Raw genomic sequence first — 14982 nt, forward strand, 5'->3', positions numbered from 1 at the left:
TCTCCATATCAACATGAGTTTGGATAAGCTCATTCTTCAGAGTATGTTACTTTGACCAGTATCATGTTGGACTGAAGTTTGGTTGCTAAAATAGAAAATGTTCTGGTAGGTGGGTATATTTGCACAGAAAATGTTGATAATACAGGAAAAATGATATATTGTCAGAAATAACAGCCAAAAGTTTTTGATGTTCTACTTAAAATATATACATCTAAGGAAAGTAGATCCTTCAGCAAATCATATTCTTTCATTAAACAAAATACTGAGATGGAAAAATTTTCAATGATTTCTGTAGATTCTGTAGCATAGGAAAATCATCAGACCTCTGAATTGCAATTGTTGAAACTGGAGATGATTGTTTTTTGCCATTTGGGATTAAGAAGAGATAACACATTATAAGACAGGTAATGAGATTGTCAGGGAAGCCTGGGAGTGGCTTCACCTGCAAAAAAAGGCAGTACAAGTATCCAGAAGGGCTCTGTGCAATGACTTGTCAAGCTAAGAGGGAAATGGTATCTTTCAAAGAAGAATAGCAGTTAAGAGATGAGAGTCAGAAACCCAGCATTCAAAAACTGTTAGTTCTGAAAGGCCTGCCCTTACTCATACTCAATCCAGGAAACTGGTTAGTGGGATGTGAAACTACCATATGTTTTTGCAGATGCTGCAAGTGTGTATGCTTTCCTTATGTATATATGCTTTACACCCACTTTTGAAAATGGGTGCCTTCCAAAGCCTTCCAGTCCTCCAGGAGAAAAACTCATGAGAATGTATAGGTCTGTGATGCTGTGATTAATGTTCCTGGACAGTAATTTTGCATTCCCCTATTGAGGATTGCAAAAAGCAGAGAAGATTGCAAAAGGAGATCCACACTGAAGATCAAGGCAGACACATCTGCCTAGCTGTCAGATTTCACGCCGACAAATTGGAAGAAAATTAAAAAACCCAGGCCAGATCTAGTCCTTGCTCTGGGAGTGCAATCAGCTCTGAAAAGCTCCTACACAGGTATTTGTGCTTGGCGTAAAACTACCACTGAAGCTCCTCTTTCTCTCTGCTCTTGCCATCCCTTTAATACAAGTATGTCAAGTGAATACAAAGGAATGAGGTCTTCTGGTTAAAATCATCTTGGGTTTGTATCACTTGAGTTAAGAGGTGGCTGCAGTGTCCATCTCTGCCTGCTGCAACTCACCAGCAGCCGTTCCAAACATTTCAAATCACGGGCATGCAGCTAAAATCAACAGTACTGCAAGTGTGAGAGAGGGGGACCACAAATGCTCAGTAGTTCTTTTCACCAAAAGCATGGGAGATTTGCGTCCTGACACCACATTTCTGCCAAGCATGGAAGATGAACTACTTTCAACATCATGTTGCTCTAACGTTTAACTCTCTGGCACAAACAGCCCCAAACTGCTCTGGGGTAGGAGAAATATGACACTACCAGTTGGTTCCACATTGCCTCTTAATACAAAGCACAAATTGTGTTGTTTGTACTCCATTACTCTGTTCCAAATTACAAGCCTTATCTCACAGGAAGCTGGGGACAGCTCTATAGTTTCAGAAACCTCATGGTAAAAGGGTCATTTTTTAAATATAGTATTTTCCAGAAAGGCTGTCTCAGTAATATAGTGATGTTTAAATCCTCTGCTTCCTTTAATGCTATTTTCAGGTTGTTTTTTTCAAATTAAACATTAGGCTTAGCAACATGCAAGAGATTTAGATTAAAGGGACAAGGCTTGGGTTTTCCACATCTTGTTTTCCATGCTGTGTTTTCCATGTCTAGAAATAGCTATTTCCTGGGTGGGCCAGGTGAATTCCAGCAAGGTTATTGTCACTGTACTTCTCACAACTTTCTGTATAGTGGAGAGAGAGAAGTGACTGGCTGCTTGAAGAAAAATACAGCCAAAAGCATTGGGCCACATCCTTTTCAGAGATAAATCAATATTGTCTGAGTGGCACTTATGACTATTTTCATCAGGATCAGACTTTTTACATATGGCGAGGAAGTGGTAAAGATCACAAAGGGAAAGAAAGATATACAAGCACTGTAATACTTGCAGAAAGCTATCAGGTTTTCCTATGGAGCTGTTGTGATTTTCTCTAAAGAATTAAAGCATGACTTTCTCAGTGATCTTTCCCTTTAAGGAAACACACTGAGCAGCATGTCCTGATAAGACAACAAGCACAGATGAGCAGAGGAAGAATACTGTTGTTGTGAAGACACAGGCCCAAAAGGCAGAATGTCTGGATTTTATTTGCAGCTCTGCCACAAACTTCCTGGATGACCGTAGCCAAGTTAACCAGGTCCATTTTTTTCAAACAGCTTCCATGCCATTTCTGGATATGCATGAAGCACACGTTCACCATTAGGGGCATTCAGGGATTCAGATCCAGAAGCAAGCAAGAGCTTCACGGGAGCTGTGCTGCTCCAGATCGAAGCCCACCTCATCTGATGGCCTGTCCTTGGCAGCTGATGGAAGTGGGTACCCAGGGAGGAAAGCAAAAGCAGAGTGAGCAGAGCTGGATACATCCATGCTGCGCCTTTCCAGCCTCTAGCCACACTAAGGTGTGGGACTTCCAGAGCAATGAGTGGTTTGTATGAAGTTAGCAACCCTCAAAGGATTTGTAAACCTGGGAGCATGAGTTGTCCAGGATAAGCTCTCAGGGCACCTTGGGAATTTTTGCTTCCTTGGAGCAGGACTCAGCAGTTCTATGTCAGACCCTCTGGGTCACACAGGGCTTTTGCAGCTGGTACAAAGGAGAGCCTTCCCATCGCTGTGTCAGCTCCCCGCCTCTCACAAGGAAGTGATGCTGCCTGCCAGGGAGTTGAGGCTGAACACACTGGTGTTTCCTCATGCCTTGGAAGGGAAGTCTGGAGAGAATTATTGCTGTGATGTATAGGAACTTTGCCAGCACAATGCCCTGTAATAACAGCTACTTTTCCTTCAGGTCATTAAGTTACAATTTTTTTTGTACTCTTGCTCATGACAAGTAGATCCTGAGTTTAAAGAGATGTTTTTCTCCTCTTTCCTTTTTAATGACTTACTAAATATATTTTGCATATTTTCATCCTTTATGACAGTGCATCCAAATTTCTCTGTTCAAATTGTCTTCCTCCAGATCTTTCGTCAGAGCCAAAAGGCTAGAACCAGATAACTAACGCATCTGTGCCCTGTCTTTGTGGTTCTGAGAACTAAAGCATCAGGAGATCTTCTAGGAAGCATTACAAATGATGAAACTGGATTCAGAATGAAGGAAAGTCTATCTGCTCTCAGAGACAGTCTCACATCTGCTTTGTCCATGCCCATCCAGCCATGGGCAAGCTGCACCCAGAAGCCAAAGTGCTGCGTTAAGGTGGTGATGGCTATGAGCTTTCCCTAAAGAACTCGCAGGCATTCATATGCCTGGGCTCCGGGTGGTGTTAACATGGCTGTACAGCCTCAGCCTGGAGATGGCTTTTGTCCAGTTGGCGGAGAAGGGGACTGGATTGACATGCAGCTGTTTGCATCGGCAAGTGTAGACATGCCCAAATTCTTCTAACATACTACTGGAGGGTACTCAGATATTACCGTGATGAGGGCAGTGTGAGAACTTGTTTAGACCAGAGTATGGTTTTCAGTGGCAGTTTTCTGGCTGATTAATTGGGTGACTTTACGCAAGTCTCAACTTGCTGTTGCCCTATCCAATAAATGGGAATAGCAGCATTTGCCTCTCTTCGTAAAACACTTTGAGGTCTACGGATAATCCGCCTCCTTTTTCCCACCCATGATGATGGGACCAAGTGGAATCTTACAACACACTGAGTTTCTGTGGTCTAGCATTTGCTAAGCAATTGAAAATGACTCTTTGGCTTGACTTTACATCTGTGAATGCCATATGATTATTTCTCATGGAAGCTCCTAGTTTAAATCAGGTCACTACACAACAAAAAGCACATGGGATTAGGAGAGAAACTAGTAGTCATCAGGACTGTACAGATCCATCATGACCTAAGTGTCCTGCCCGAGGCACCCTGCAAGTGGTAACCACACATCAGTAATCTCATCAATAACCTACAACATTTTGTGGTTCAAAGGTCTGCAAACATTTACGAGTGGAAAACTCTAAACATGAGAAGATTACTCCTGAATGCCATGTTGCTTTCTCCCTTGTCTAATAAGCTGTGTATGCAGTGGGCACAGCTAGAGAAAGACTAGTTTAGGGATTTAGAGATGTTCTCACATTATAATGTCCAACATTATTTGTGAAAAACTGATTTTTAGGACACATTTTCTCCTTTCCTTGGGTCTTCCTTGACCAGGAATGTTTTCTTACATACCGAATGTGTGATTCTTAGATCTCATCACTAGCAGATCCCAAATGGATGTGTTACTGAGGTTTTGCTATTTCTTACAATGACCTGGAAGAACACCTAAATCATTCCAAATAAACCTTATGGTTGAGAACTATGGATGAGAAACCTTGGGAACTGGAGAGTAACAGGTTACAGATGCAATGAGATCCTCCCAAAAATCACTGCAGGGTTGTATGAGCCTTAAAGAGCTCGGATACCAGCAGAAATTTATATCACATACCTTGATCTAGTGAGCTTACAGAGGAGAGGCTAAATTTCTGAGTGCTCATAAGAGGAAGAGAAATGCGGAAATGAAGCAGATATATGCAGAAATCCTATAGCTAAAACTTAAGCTGAACATTTGTTACTTTTTTGTGGGTAGAGGGCTGGCAAGCAGGAGTAATAGCTAACTTCAGAGCGATGCTCCAAGGCTTCTTTAATGGGTCCTGTAGTCCCCAAACAGATGGGGGCAGATGTTTAAAAATGTAAGTTGTAGTTCAAAGAGGAATCAACTGGAGGGTGGTCAATAGCCTTTGCCACATGAAGTAACAGATTATGTGGTCTTCCTGAGTTAGTGAATCAGTTTGTGTTTTGGATTTCTTTAGCCACAGTAACATAAAAGAACTCCATCTTCACATCTTGCTGTGTATTGAGCAGAATTAGTACTGGTAGAAGTCTTTTGTGAAGGAATAGCATTTAGAGACTCTCTTCAATTCAAACAGCTTGAGCTACTTAAGGCAGCTTTTTTTTTTTTTTGGCCTTCTTTCCTCCACCAGGTCATTATGTGATGACAACATCAGAATTACCTACAAGCATTTCTTCCTTTAAATTAGAAAAAAAAATACAAACAACATAAAAAGAGGCCATCAGTGAGTGCAGATGAAAGGCTGCTCTATGAGCTGCTGAGATTTCCCAGAGCTGCGCTTAGGGTCTGTTCCTTGGATTGAAACAGGGACGTGGGGTTACTCAGCACCTGGCTGGACTGGACCTTGTGGCTGCATATTTCATGAATTCTATCAGATACCATCTGTCCATACACAAGCCATGTTTTACTTATAAAGTAAATTACATTACACGGGCTATAATGTACATTTTCAAAGGGGACCCACCTTAAAAACATTTTGTTTAATAAAATAACTTAATTAGAAGAGAGCTTCTGGCTGATGTGGTTGAGGCTGTGATAATTTTTCCTTCTCAAATCGTTTTCTCTGTTTATTATACTTAATTATAGTGTAATTATGTATCCATCCTTTAGGCAAATTATGCAATCAGAAAATATGAGTGGTTCATTTGCCACTGCATTTGGGACCAGTGTTTACATCCCTAGTATAAAATTATTTCTATTATTTATGGTATATACATATATGCATACATATAAAAGATGTTTCACACAGAATGAAGCATCGGTGTAAAAATTTTATTGACAGTCATTTTTTCATCATCCACCTAATTCATTTGTGGCCTGCTAGTAATGAAAACATCCAAAGCTCAGAGTAGTAAAATCTCTACACCATAACAAAACTTGCACAGCTGAGGAACTTAGAAGTTCCCCAGTTTAGCTTTAATTTGGGGGTGGATAATTACTACTTTTAAGAGCATTTCACTTTCTAATTTTCTGGCCAGAATTTGTTAGCACAATAAGGGAGAAAGAAACCCCACAATATTCACTTTTGGGCTGTAGATTTCTATTCAAGTCGTGGTTTCAAACTAACTTTTTTGTCCCACTGCTCCATGAACTTGGCACATTGCATGGCAACATTGACTTTAAAGACTAGGTTTTTCTTCTTATTATTTTTCTCAGACTTAACAGTTTGTGTTTGAGCATAGCAAAAGGTGAAAACAAAAGTCTGAATCCTGAAAAACCTTTTGAGATTGACGTTTTCTCCTTTGGAAAGCTCTCAGCACAAATTCAAACTGGATTCCCACTCAGCAATTCATCCTCTCTTCATGTGCTTATTTTGCAGAGATGGGGCTGTTCACACCACTGAAGAGGGAAGGGAAGAAAACATGTCGATTTAGCCCAGTTTTGTTGGCATCAAGTGGACATGTTTATTACAGCTGGCAGAGAGGTGAGCTATCTGTGCAACACGGCAATCCTGCCTGTCACCAGGCCAACTCTACAGCTGATGGAAATCTGGGTAACTATTTGATCTATCCCATTTTCCCTGTGCTGGGGGAGCTTGTCCTACCTCTCCTACTGTCACTCGTCTGCATAGTGCTCTCCACCAGTGTCTTGCAAACATACCTTTGCAGGATATAAAAGGCCTTGACGTGGTCCAGCTTCCACCTTATTCCCTGCAGGCAAGCTGGTATTATTATGAAGAGCCAAAGTTTCTCAGCTGCGTAGGCAAGATTGAATTTTGCCACACCACAGTGAAGGGCCAGGACCTGCCTGGGGAGTGCTGGGAAGGTCGAGGTAGAGAAATGGCACAGCTGGGTGGGGAGAGCTGCAAATATCTGCATGGAGATAGAAGCTGGGAGGGAAGAAATAATATGATTCCTGATCATCATCACCAGCCCTGTAGCTCCCCTTTGCAGCCAGTGACCTCAAACATCCTTTCCATCTTCTCACCCTTGAAACACAACCACTGCCCCATTCCTCTCCCTGGGAACGGAGCATTCAGTTGAGGTCTTTTTGAGGGAAAGGTGCTACCCCAGGCAGCCTGGGATAAAGCTATGGAATGGAGAATCAAAACCCAGATCCAGGCAGATATGTCATGGTAACCTAAGAGCAAAAAAAGTTCAGGAAGATTTTCAGGCCAGCAAACTTTCCCAAGTGGGTACTGTTGCTTCATCTCGACTCTGACCCACCAGGGAGGTGCTGGTCTGTGGCATTGGCTGGAAAGTCCTTATGCATGGGAGATAGGAGATGTGCTAACTGCTCCAGGTCTACAAGTATACAGTAACTATGTAGAGCACCAAAGGACCACAACACCAGCCACTGACTCAGTCCACAGTGAGCAGGCATGTCCCCAGAGAGGGATGAGGTGGGAGTAGTAGGTATGTAAGATGTTTTTGTTTTTTTCCTGATGTTATCCCCATTTTCCCAGGTCCCAGCTTCAGACAGTCGTCTGCCATCTGCTTTGGCCAGACACCAAGACGCTAGCAATTGGCTGGCACTGCTGCCATGAGCAAAGGTACAGCACTATGAGCTGTCTGAAGCTTGTCAGTCTTTTCCCGCAGTGATTTTGCATGGCATGAAATAGGCTGCGATTCAGAGAATAGCTCTCTGTCTGATCGGCCTGCTGTCAGAGGAGGATTTGTCCATTGTAGTCTCCATTGCTTTTTGTGTGTTGCTTGAAAGGGAAGGTTTGAGACAATATTTGTTGGTGTTTTTCTACTCTTTGTTATGTAACCCTTTATTTTTTCATACTTTGTTTTTTTGGAATATATATCTTAAAAAACAATATGATGAATGCCTAGTAACACTTTCCAGCTGTATGTTTGTATGGAAAGAATGCTGTATTTTACTATATCTGAGGGAACCTGTGATGCAGTTTGCCTAAGGTCAGGCAGTAGTCTGAAGGCAGGGCACAGAGTAGGAGTCAGATTGTCAAGTCCTTCGTTCCTTCCATTCTTTCTTAGTTTTGTTTCCCCTTGTTTTCCTACAGAAAAATGATAAAGGGGAGAATTAAATTGAGACTGTGAACTCCAGTATCTGCGTGAGGGGATTCTGTAGCCAAGTGAAAGGTGGCTGGGCTAGATGTATCAGCTGCTGATTCTTAAGGACCTCTTACTACAGAGTAAACTGCTTCAGAAATCATCCAAAGAGCTGATAACCCACAGCTCTAAGTGAGAACAAAGGTTTAATTTTCTTTTCATGGGATTTAATGAGTTGGATTATCAAAAATGGATGCTCATGAAGAAAGGCTGATATTTTTATATCTTGCACTAGTCCAGTGAAAACTGCACCCAAGATCAGGGTAGACAGAAACGATACATGGGAATAAGATCTAAGTGATATACTTTTAGAAGCCTTTGGAGGATCATATAATGCACAAACCAAAGCCAGGAGTGGCTTGTTTTGATGTGCGGATCCATGCCATTATCAGCAAAATGAAGTTCGTGCATCCCGCCCATTGGCATGCTTGCCCAATCACTGCAAATCAGACCAATCTAGCAAGGCTTACATAAGAATTTTTCTCTTGCACATGCTCTCACAAGGTGTTAATGTTATGCTGAGGAACTCTATTCATGGACTGAGATTATTGAGTGAAATGCAATGCAGCTGCGTAGCAGAGAAAATACTCTCATCCCCATCCTTCAAATGTGTATGTCTGTGATGCAAGCTCAAGTCTGAGGGGGCTTCCAGACAGCTGGTGTGGGATAAGAGAATCACAGAATCAACAAGGTTGGAAAAGACCTCTAAGGTCATCCAGTTCAACCGTCCACCTATCCCCGATATTTCCCACTAAACCAGTACAACATCCTTGAACACCTCCAGAGATGGTGACTCCACCACCTCCTTGGGCAGCCCATTCCAGCACCTGACCACTCTCTTGGAGAAGAATTACTCCCTAACGTCCAACCTGAACCTCCCAGGCACAACTTGAGGTCATTCCCTCTCATCCTATCACTGTTACCTAGGAGAAGAAGCCAACTCCCACCTGACCACAACCTCCTTTCAGGCAGCTGTAGAGAGCAATAAGGTCACTCCTGAGCCTCCTCTTCTCCAGACTGAACCATCCCAGCTCCCTCAGCCACTCCCCATAAGACTTATGCTCCAGACCCCTCACAGCTTCATTGCCCCTCTCTGAACACTCTCCAGGGCCTCAGCATCTTTGTTGTAGTGAGGGGATCAAAACTGAACACAGCACTCAAGTTGCGGCCTCACCAGGGCTGAGTGCAGAGATGCTCCCTGCGATGCCTCAGCCCCAGAAGTCTGGTCCAGTGCTGCTTCAGCACACACTGAGCTTCAGGCTTCTGGAGGAAGCATGACAACAATATCTGAACTGCCATAGTTAAACCCTATTGAGTAGTTTTCTGTTCACCTCTTCAGTTTTCATGTCAGCATACCATTCATTACGTCATAAGGAAGCAGATGGACACAGAGCAGGAAGAATATTTGGGCATATTAGGCAATGGGGTTTAGTTCATCTAGCTCTTGCACTCCCACCATTACTCTAACTGTGAGATAATGTGTCAGTGTCTGAAGCTACTGAGGACCAACCTCAGAGCTTCTCATAAGTGAGAAGCAGAAGGTGGCAAAATAGGCTTTATCTAGGTTTATTAAACTTGCATTTTTAAATCACCACTTCCTGTCCCAGTCTGCAAAATCCAAACGCTGCAGCTATAAATTACTGCTCCAATTCCAGGTGGGTTCACAAATCTTTCTGCTCCATCCTATAAACAGAGTTGGCACTTTTCACCACTGGAGAAGGTTGAACAACAGGCATCCAGCTGAAATCCCATGTCACCAACTAAAAGCAAAGTACACCTTTCAGTCAGATATGGGAAATGTTTCCAAAATGCTCTGGTATCTCTCATGTCCTTTACTTTGTGAAACTGTTACTTTGCTTAATAGAGGGAAGAGGGGCTTTGACCATCTGGTAGGCAACATCATGTACAGTTGAGATTGCTTCACTCACTTTCCCATCAACAACAGGAAAGTAGATTCCATCTTGGCTTCCCTTGACCTCTTAGGCCTTTGCTACAAATGCAAGGTCAAAGGCAGTTGTAGAGCAGTAAACAGTACCCTGAACTGGGCTGCAGAGTTTTGAGGAATGCCTCTACTTGTGGGTGAGAATCCACATCCAGGTCATTTCCTTATTCTGCAGAGAAAAGGGATCAAGCACACAGTAAATCTCTGCCAGGAAAGTTGTTATCACTGGATCTACAGATTCCAGTTTCCCGTCCTAGGAGACCCTGGTTCTCCTCCAGAAAAACCTGTGGACAGGGATTATTACATCATCACAAGAGCAGTGCTGGATTCTGCGCTGGGGGCTGCATACAGGCTGGCAGTGAGATGCTGGACAGCAGCCCCACTGAAAGGGATGGGGGCTCTGGCTGACAGTAAGTTGTATGGGAGCCAGCAGTGTGCCCTGGCACTAAGAGAGCCAACCTGGGGAGCACCAGGCCCAATGCTGCTCACCGAGTGAGGGGAGGGGCTGTCCCCTCTGCTCTGCACAGCCTCACCTCTAGCACTGGATGCAGTCTGGGTGCCACAGCGCATAAAGGATGTAAAGCTATTAGAGAGCATTCAAAGGAGGAATGCAAAGATGGAAGAGGGGCTGTAGGACAAGGTGTATGAGGAGTGCTGAGATCCCTGGGTTTGCTCAGCACAGAGCAGAGGAGCTGAGGGGAGGCCTCATGGCGGCTGCAGCTCCTCACAGGGAGTGGAGGGCAGCACTGAGCTCTGCTCTCTGTGACAGCAACAGGGCCTGAGGGAACGGCATGGAGCTGTGTCAGGGGAGGGCAACTGGGGGTTAGGGACAGAGCCTGCCCCAGAGGGTGGTGGGCACAGAACTGGCTGCCCAGGGCAGTGGGCACGGACCCAGTGCTGGAGCACTCAGGGAGCGTGTGGACACTGCTCTCAGACAACGAGTTTGGGTGGAAATGTGCAGAGCTGGGAGTTGGGCTCAGTGGTCTTATGGGTCCCTTCCAACTCAGGATATTCTGTGATCCTATGATTCTATGATTAGGACATCTCTCACTGGGGAAACGCCACCAAAGTCAACAGCACAGCATTCATCTAAGCAGCTCTCCTTAAGGCAGGGCAATTTCTGCAGGAGCTACTTCAATCCCCAAAGGGCCCTCATCTCAATGACCAGACCACTTGTTTATCCATATTCATATCCATATCCATAGTGACCTTCTTTGACAGAAAAGCTACCAGGAAACCTGCACCAGAGAAACTACCATCTGTTACTATTCCTCTACGTCAATTACTTGGGCCTATCCAGACCTGCACTCAACTCTTGGCAAACACAGTGAGGTGGTTAAGGCCCTGATGCTTAAGTTTATGGCTTAAATCAGTGGGATTATTCATGAGGTCAGAGATAACCATGTGCTTTTATAGTTGGCTGAAATGGCGTCTAAAGCTGACAGCTGCGAGTCAAAAGCTCTGAGTCATCAGGTCCCTCCTCACCTTCCTGTGTGACCAGTCTACCTGTGTCTGCTTCCTTGCCTGCCACATAGGGAGGATGACAATTGCTTTTATCTGGTGGTTACTTTCAAATGGCCCTAAAGACCTCTTTCAGACTGATGAAAATTCAGTAGAAGGAGAACTAGCATGAAAAAGCAAGATATTTAACTAATGAAAGTGTTGTAGTTCAGGAAAGCAATAACATCCTTTCTTCCTCCCTATATTCCCACACAGCAGAGATTGCTGCAAAATTTTCTGCAAGCAGAGAGAAGTGGAAAGCCATAAAAAGGCTGAGACGAGTCTCTCTGAGCCAAAGAAAATCTCATGCGGTGTGGAGGTTTGGGTGCTCAGTACAGCAGGTTGCTGTGCTAGTAGGTTCCCAGCAGTAGCTACACCTTAAAAGAGGGTTCGTTCAATTAAAAATCATGACCTCGATTCTGCAAACAACTTCTTTCCATATGCAGTTTGTAAAAGGAAAAGGTGCAAAAACAAGAGAGGGAGAAAGAGACTAAAAGAGAGCCAATTGCACACATTTTATCCCCCTAGATAAAACAGTTCCTCGTGGAAGTGACTGAGAGGACTTAACATTTGTCCTCTGCTTGGATAGCATTAGGAACTGTAAGCATTGTAGACAGCGTTATAGACGTGCATATGTAAGGCTGAAACCCTAGAGAAGAACTTCGTGTGTCCTCCCAGCTGCCCTGTGCTTTCGCAGGCATTCGTAAATACAATTGCTCTCACTTTCCATTGATAGAAATCAAAAAGCAATTAAGAATCAAGCTCTTCAAATTGATAGGTCTCCTGAATTTTCTATTCTTTGGCTGGTATCACTGCCTAGATTAGATTATTTTGTTAAAGGCGAGATTAAAATAAACAATATTTATGGTTTAATTATTTGAATGACTAAGAAGTTCCAGCTTTATTTTAACTTCACAGAGGACTGGGAGATGTTTTTAATGATATGTTTTACTCACTTAGAATCTTTCATCCAGGGATCTCAAACTACTTTTAAAATAATTAATTAATCCTTGTACCTCTTCATGAGACAGTTTTATCTCTGACATTACTGATGGGTAAACAAAGGCACAAAGGCGTCAAGACACAAACTGCTTTCCCAATATTTGTTAATTAATCCTTGCACTGCTCCGTGAGACTGTTACTATCTCTGGTATTACAGTGGGTAAACTAAGGCACAAATATGCAAGCAACTCGCCTGAGGCCGTGCAGGTGAGTCAGTAGCAGAGCTGAGAATAGCACAATTAGCTAAGACCAGTCTAAGTCTTAGCTAATTGTTTCTAGCAAGTACTACACTGTGCTTCAGACAACGGATGGACGGTGTAAGACCCTGTATGAGCTCAGCTGAAACCAGCTGGGTTTCGGAAAATACTCCCTCCTGTCTGTCTCCACCCACTGAAGATTGCATTTGCCCACATTAGTCTGCAGCTTCTTTTGAACTCTTAATGACTGGTGGAAGCCAATGTAACTATGATGATAAGTAGATGTTTGGAAGTATCTGCAGAGTTTTCAGATCCTCCAGTAATGGGAGCTGCGTGCAAGCTTTGCCATGCGGGTGGAAGCTCCAAGGCAGCAGCAAGCAGATTTTTCTGGTGTTTATCCCTCTACCAACCCTGTGTGGCACTCTCGGGCCAGGAAATCCCCAGGCACGGCCAGGCATGGGCTGCAGGCAGAGCAATGCATTGCTCCTCTCCTCTGGCTGAGCCTGCAGCCCCACACTGGGCAGTGTGAGAGCGAGCCTGGCCCCAGCATGCTAACGTGGGACGTGGCAGTGAGTTATATTTAAGGGCCAATGAAAGGTCCATGCAAGAATTGTCTGGAGGAACATAGAAACATTTTATGAGGGGCCCTAGTCCCTCATCAGCCAGCAACATGTTTCCTTGTCCAGTCCATCACTCAGACCTCAGCATGTCTTCATCCCACAAACAAGAGCTCTCTGCCCTCTCCACAAAAAAGAGGAAGACTGGAGGATCTGAGTCCATCCAGCTGTATCAATTTTCCATGCAGGCACCTGAACCCTCACCACACACACATCCCAGCTGAGCTATTTCAAACGTGGGCTTGGCCTCATCAAATGCAGTCTCATTTCCACATGAAAGAGATGGAGGAATATGAAGCCAGCTCATCTGTATTGATAAGGATTTGGCATTACTTTCCCCCAGTTATCTAAGCTTTTTGTGTACATTAATCACAAAGCATAAACCAGCATGGGGTTTACATCTTCTCAGCCGTCTTTCCCTGGGCTCAGGCAATAATATGGCTGTGGATTGTTTTATTTTGTTTTGTTTTGCTGTTGTTGTTTTTGTTGTTCATTTTTCCATACTTCCTTTCTTCAAGTTCCACTCTGCTGGAGTCCAATAACTCCCTCCCCTCTGCAATTTGGATGCCTCATTTTTCTTGTTACAGCTCTGATGCAAGCACTGCACTGCTGTGCTTGCCAAACCTGGCATGAGTACCCACTGCTAGTCTAGACACCAGTCTAACTGTAACGCTAATGCTAGGGTTTAACAGACTGATCTCGGCATTTGTCATAGCTCTGCCCACGGTCATTGCTTTGATCTTTATCCTGAAAACCACAGTCATTGACAAAGGTAAAATGAATTTGTCTTTCAAAGACTTTGATGGCATTCCCTCGTTTCCTTTCATTTTTTTTTTCCTCCTCCTGTTTGTTCTTCTACCTGAATTTCATCATAAAGCTTCTGGTTACAGCTGCAACTCCAGGACCTGCTATAGTCCACTCTATCTTTTTTACTGTATAGCCTTTTAAAAATCTAAAGGGGAAATCCTGGGACATTTCTAAGACAAACTGCCAGTGAGTGTAATGTAAACTTTAATGGGAATCAGCATCAGAGGGACCTCGGGATTTGTCATCCTGAAAAGGGCCACATGCCAAAAGCAGGAAAGAATGAGAACTATGTGATGTTAGATTTCTAGTTTGAAGTCTGCACTCTGCCAGGTACTATTTGCCTCCATGTAGTATCTAGATTTTGAGCTGAGACAAGGACCTTCTATTAGACATTGTATAGACACGTTGTAAGGGATTGCCTTTGCCTAGAGGTGTTTATAACTTAAATAAACATGATGAACAAATCAAGTGTTACTAGCACCATCTTCTAGATGGGGAAGCGAATGAAAGGATTGCACACACCTTGTCCAAGGTCATACAAGGGACCTGAATCTGAATTCATTGTAGAGCTCCATGTTGCCTTCATGACAGCTGGTGATAATGCCAACTTTTCTGGTGAGTTGCTTGACTCCAGAAGCAATGGCTGGGCTCTCAGTTAGTGGTGCCTCTTGTCTGCAAGGATTTACGACTCTTTTCCCTGCTTTGAGCTGCAGGATTTGGCTCATTGAGGGGGAATGCTACAGATCTCTTAGCAGCTCAGCTCTCTGCTAGAGAAAAAGCAGCTTTTGAGCCAGACTTTTTTTTTGCAAGGTTATAAAAGCCAGTTGTAAGATGTCTTATCCCTTTGAATTGCTGTAGGAAAAAAATCCGCATGAGAAGCTTTCAGCAAGGTACTTTCACCAACCTTGACGTAGGAGCACCCATGAGCTT

The 14982-nt window shown here is 43.7% G+C and overlaps 1 long non-coding RNA gene across 10 annotated transcripts in view; it reads left to right on the forward strand.

The window, feature by feature from the left end:
- Positions 1-14982, forward strand: part of LOC116231831 (uncharacterized) — a 287614-nt gene that overhangs the window by 260005 nt on the left and 12627 nt on the right. For all 10 annotated transcript variants that reach the window (XR_016463972.1, XR_016463974.1, XR_016463975.1 and 7 more), the window contains one exon: positions 6292-6396. This is a non-coding gene — a long non-coding RNA (uncharacterized LOC116231831). The remainder of the gene's footprint in view (positions 1-6291; positions 6397-14982) is intronic.

This window comes from Phasianus colchicus, chromosome 2 (genome assembly GCF_987193195.1).
Source record: "Phasianus colchicus chromosome 2, bPhaCol1.hap1.1, whole genome shotgun sequence".
Lineage (NCBI taxonomy): Eukaryota > Metazoa > Chordata > Aves > Galliformes > Phasianidae > Phasianus > Phasianus colchicus.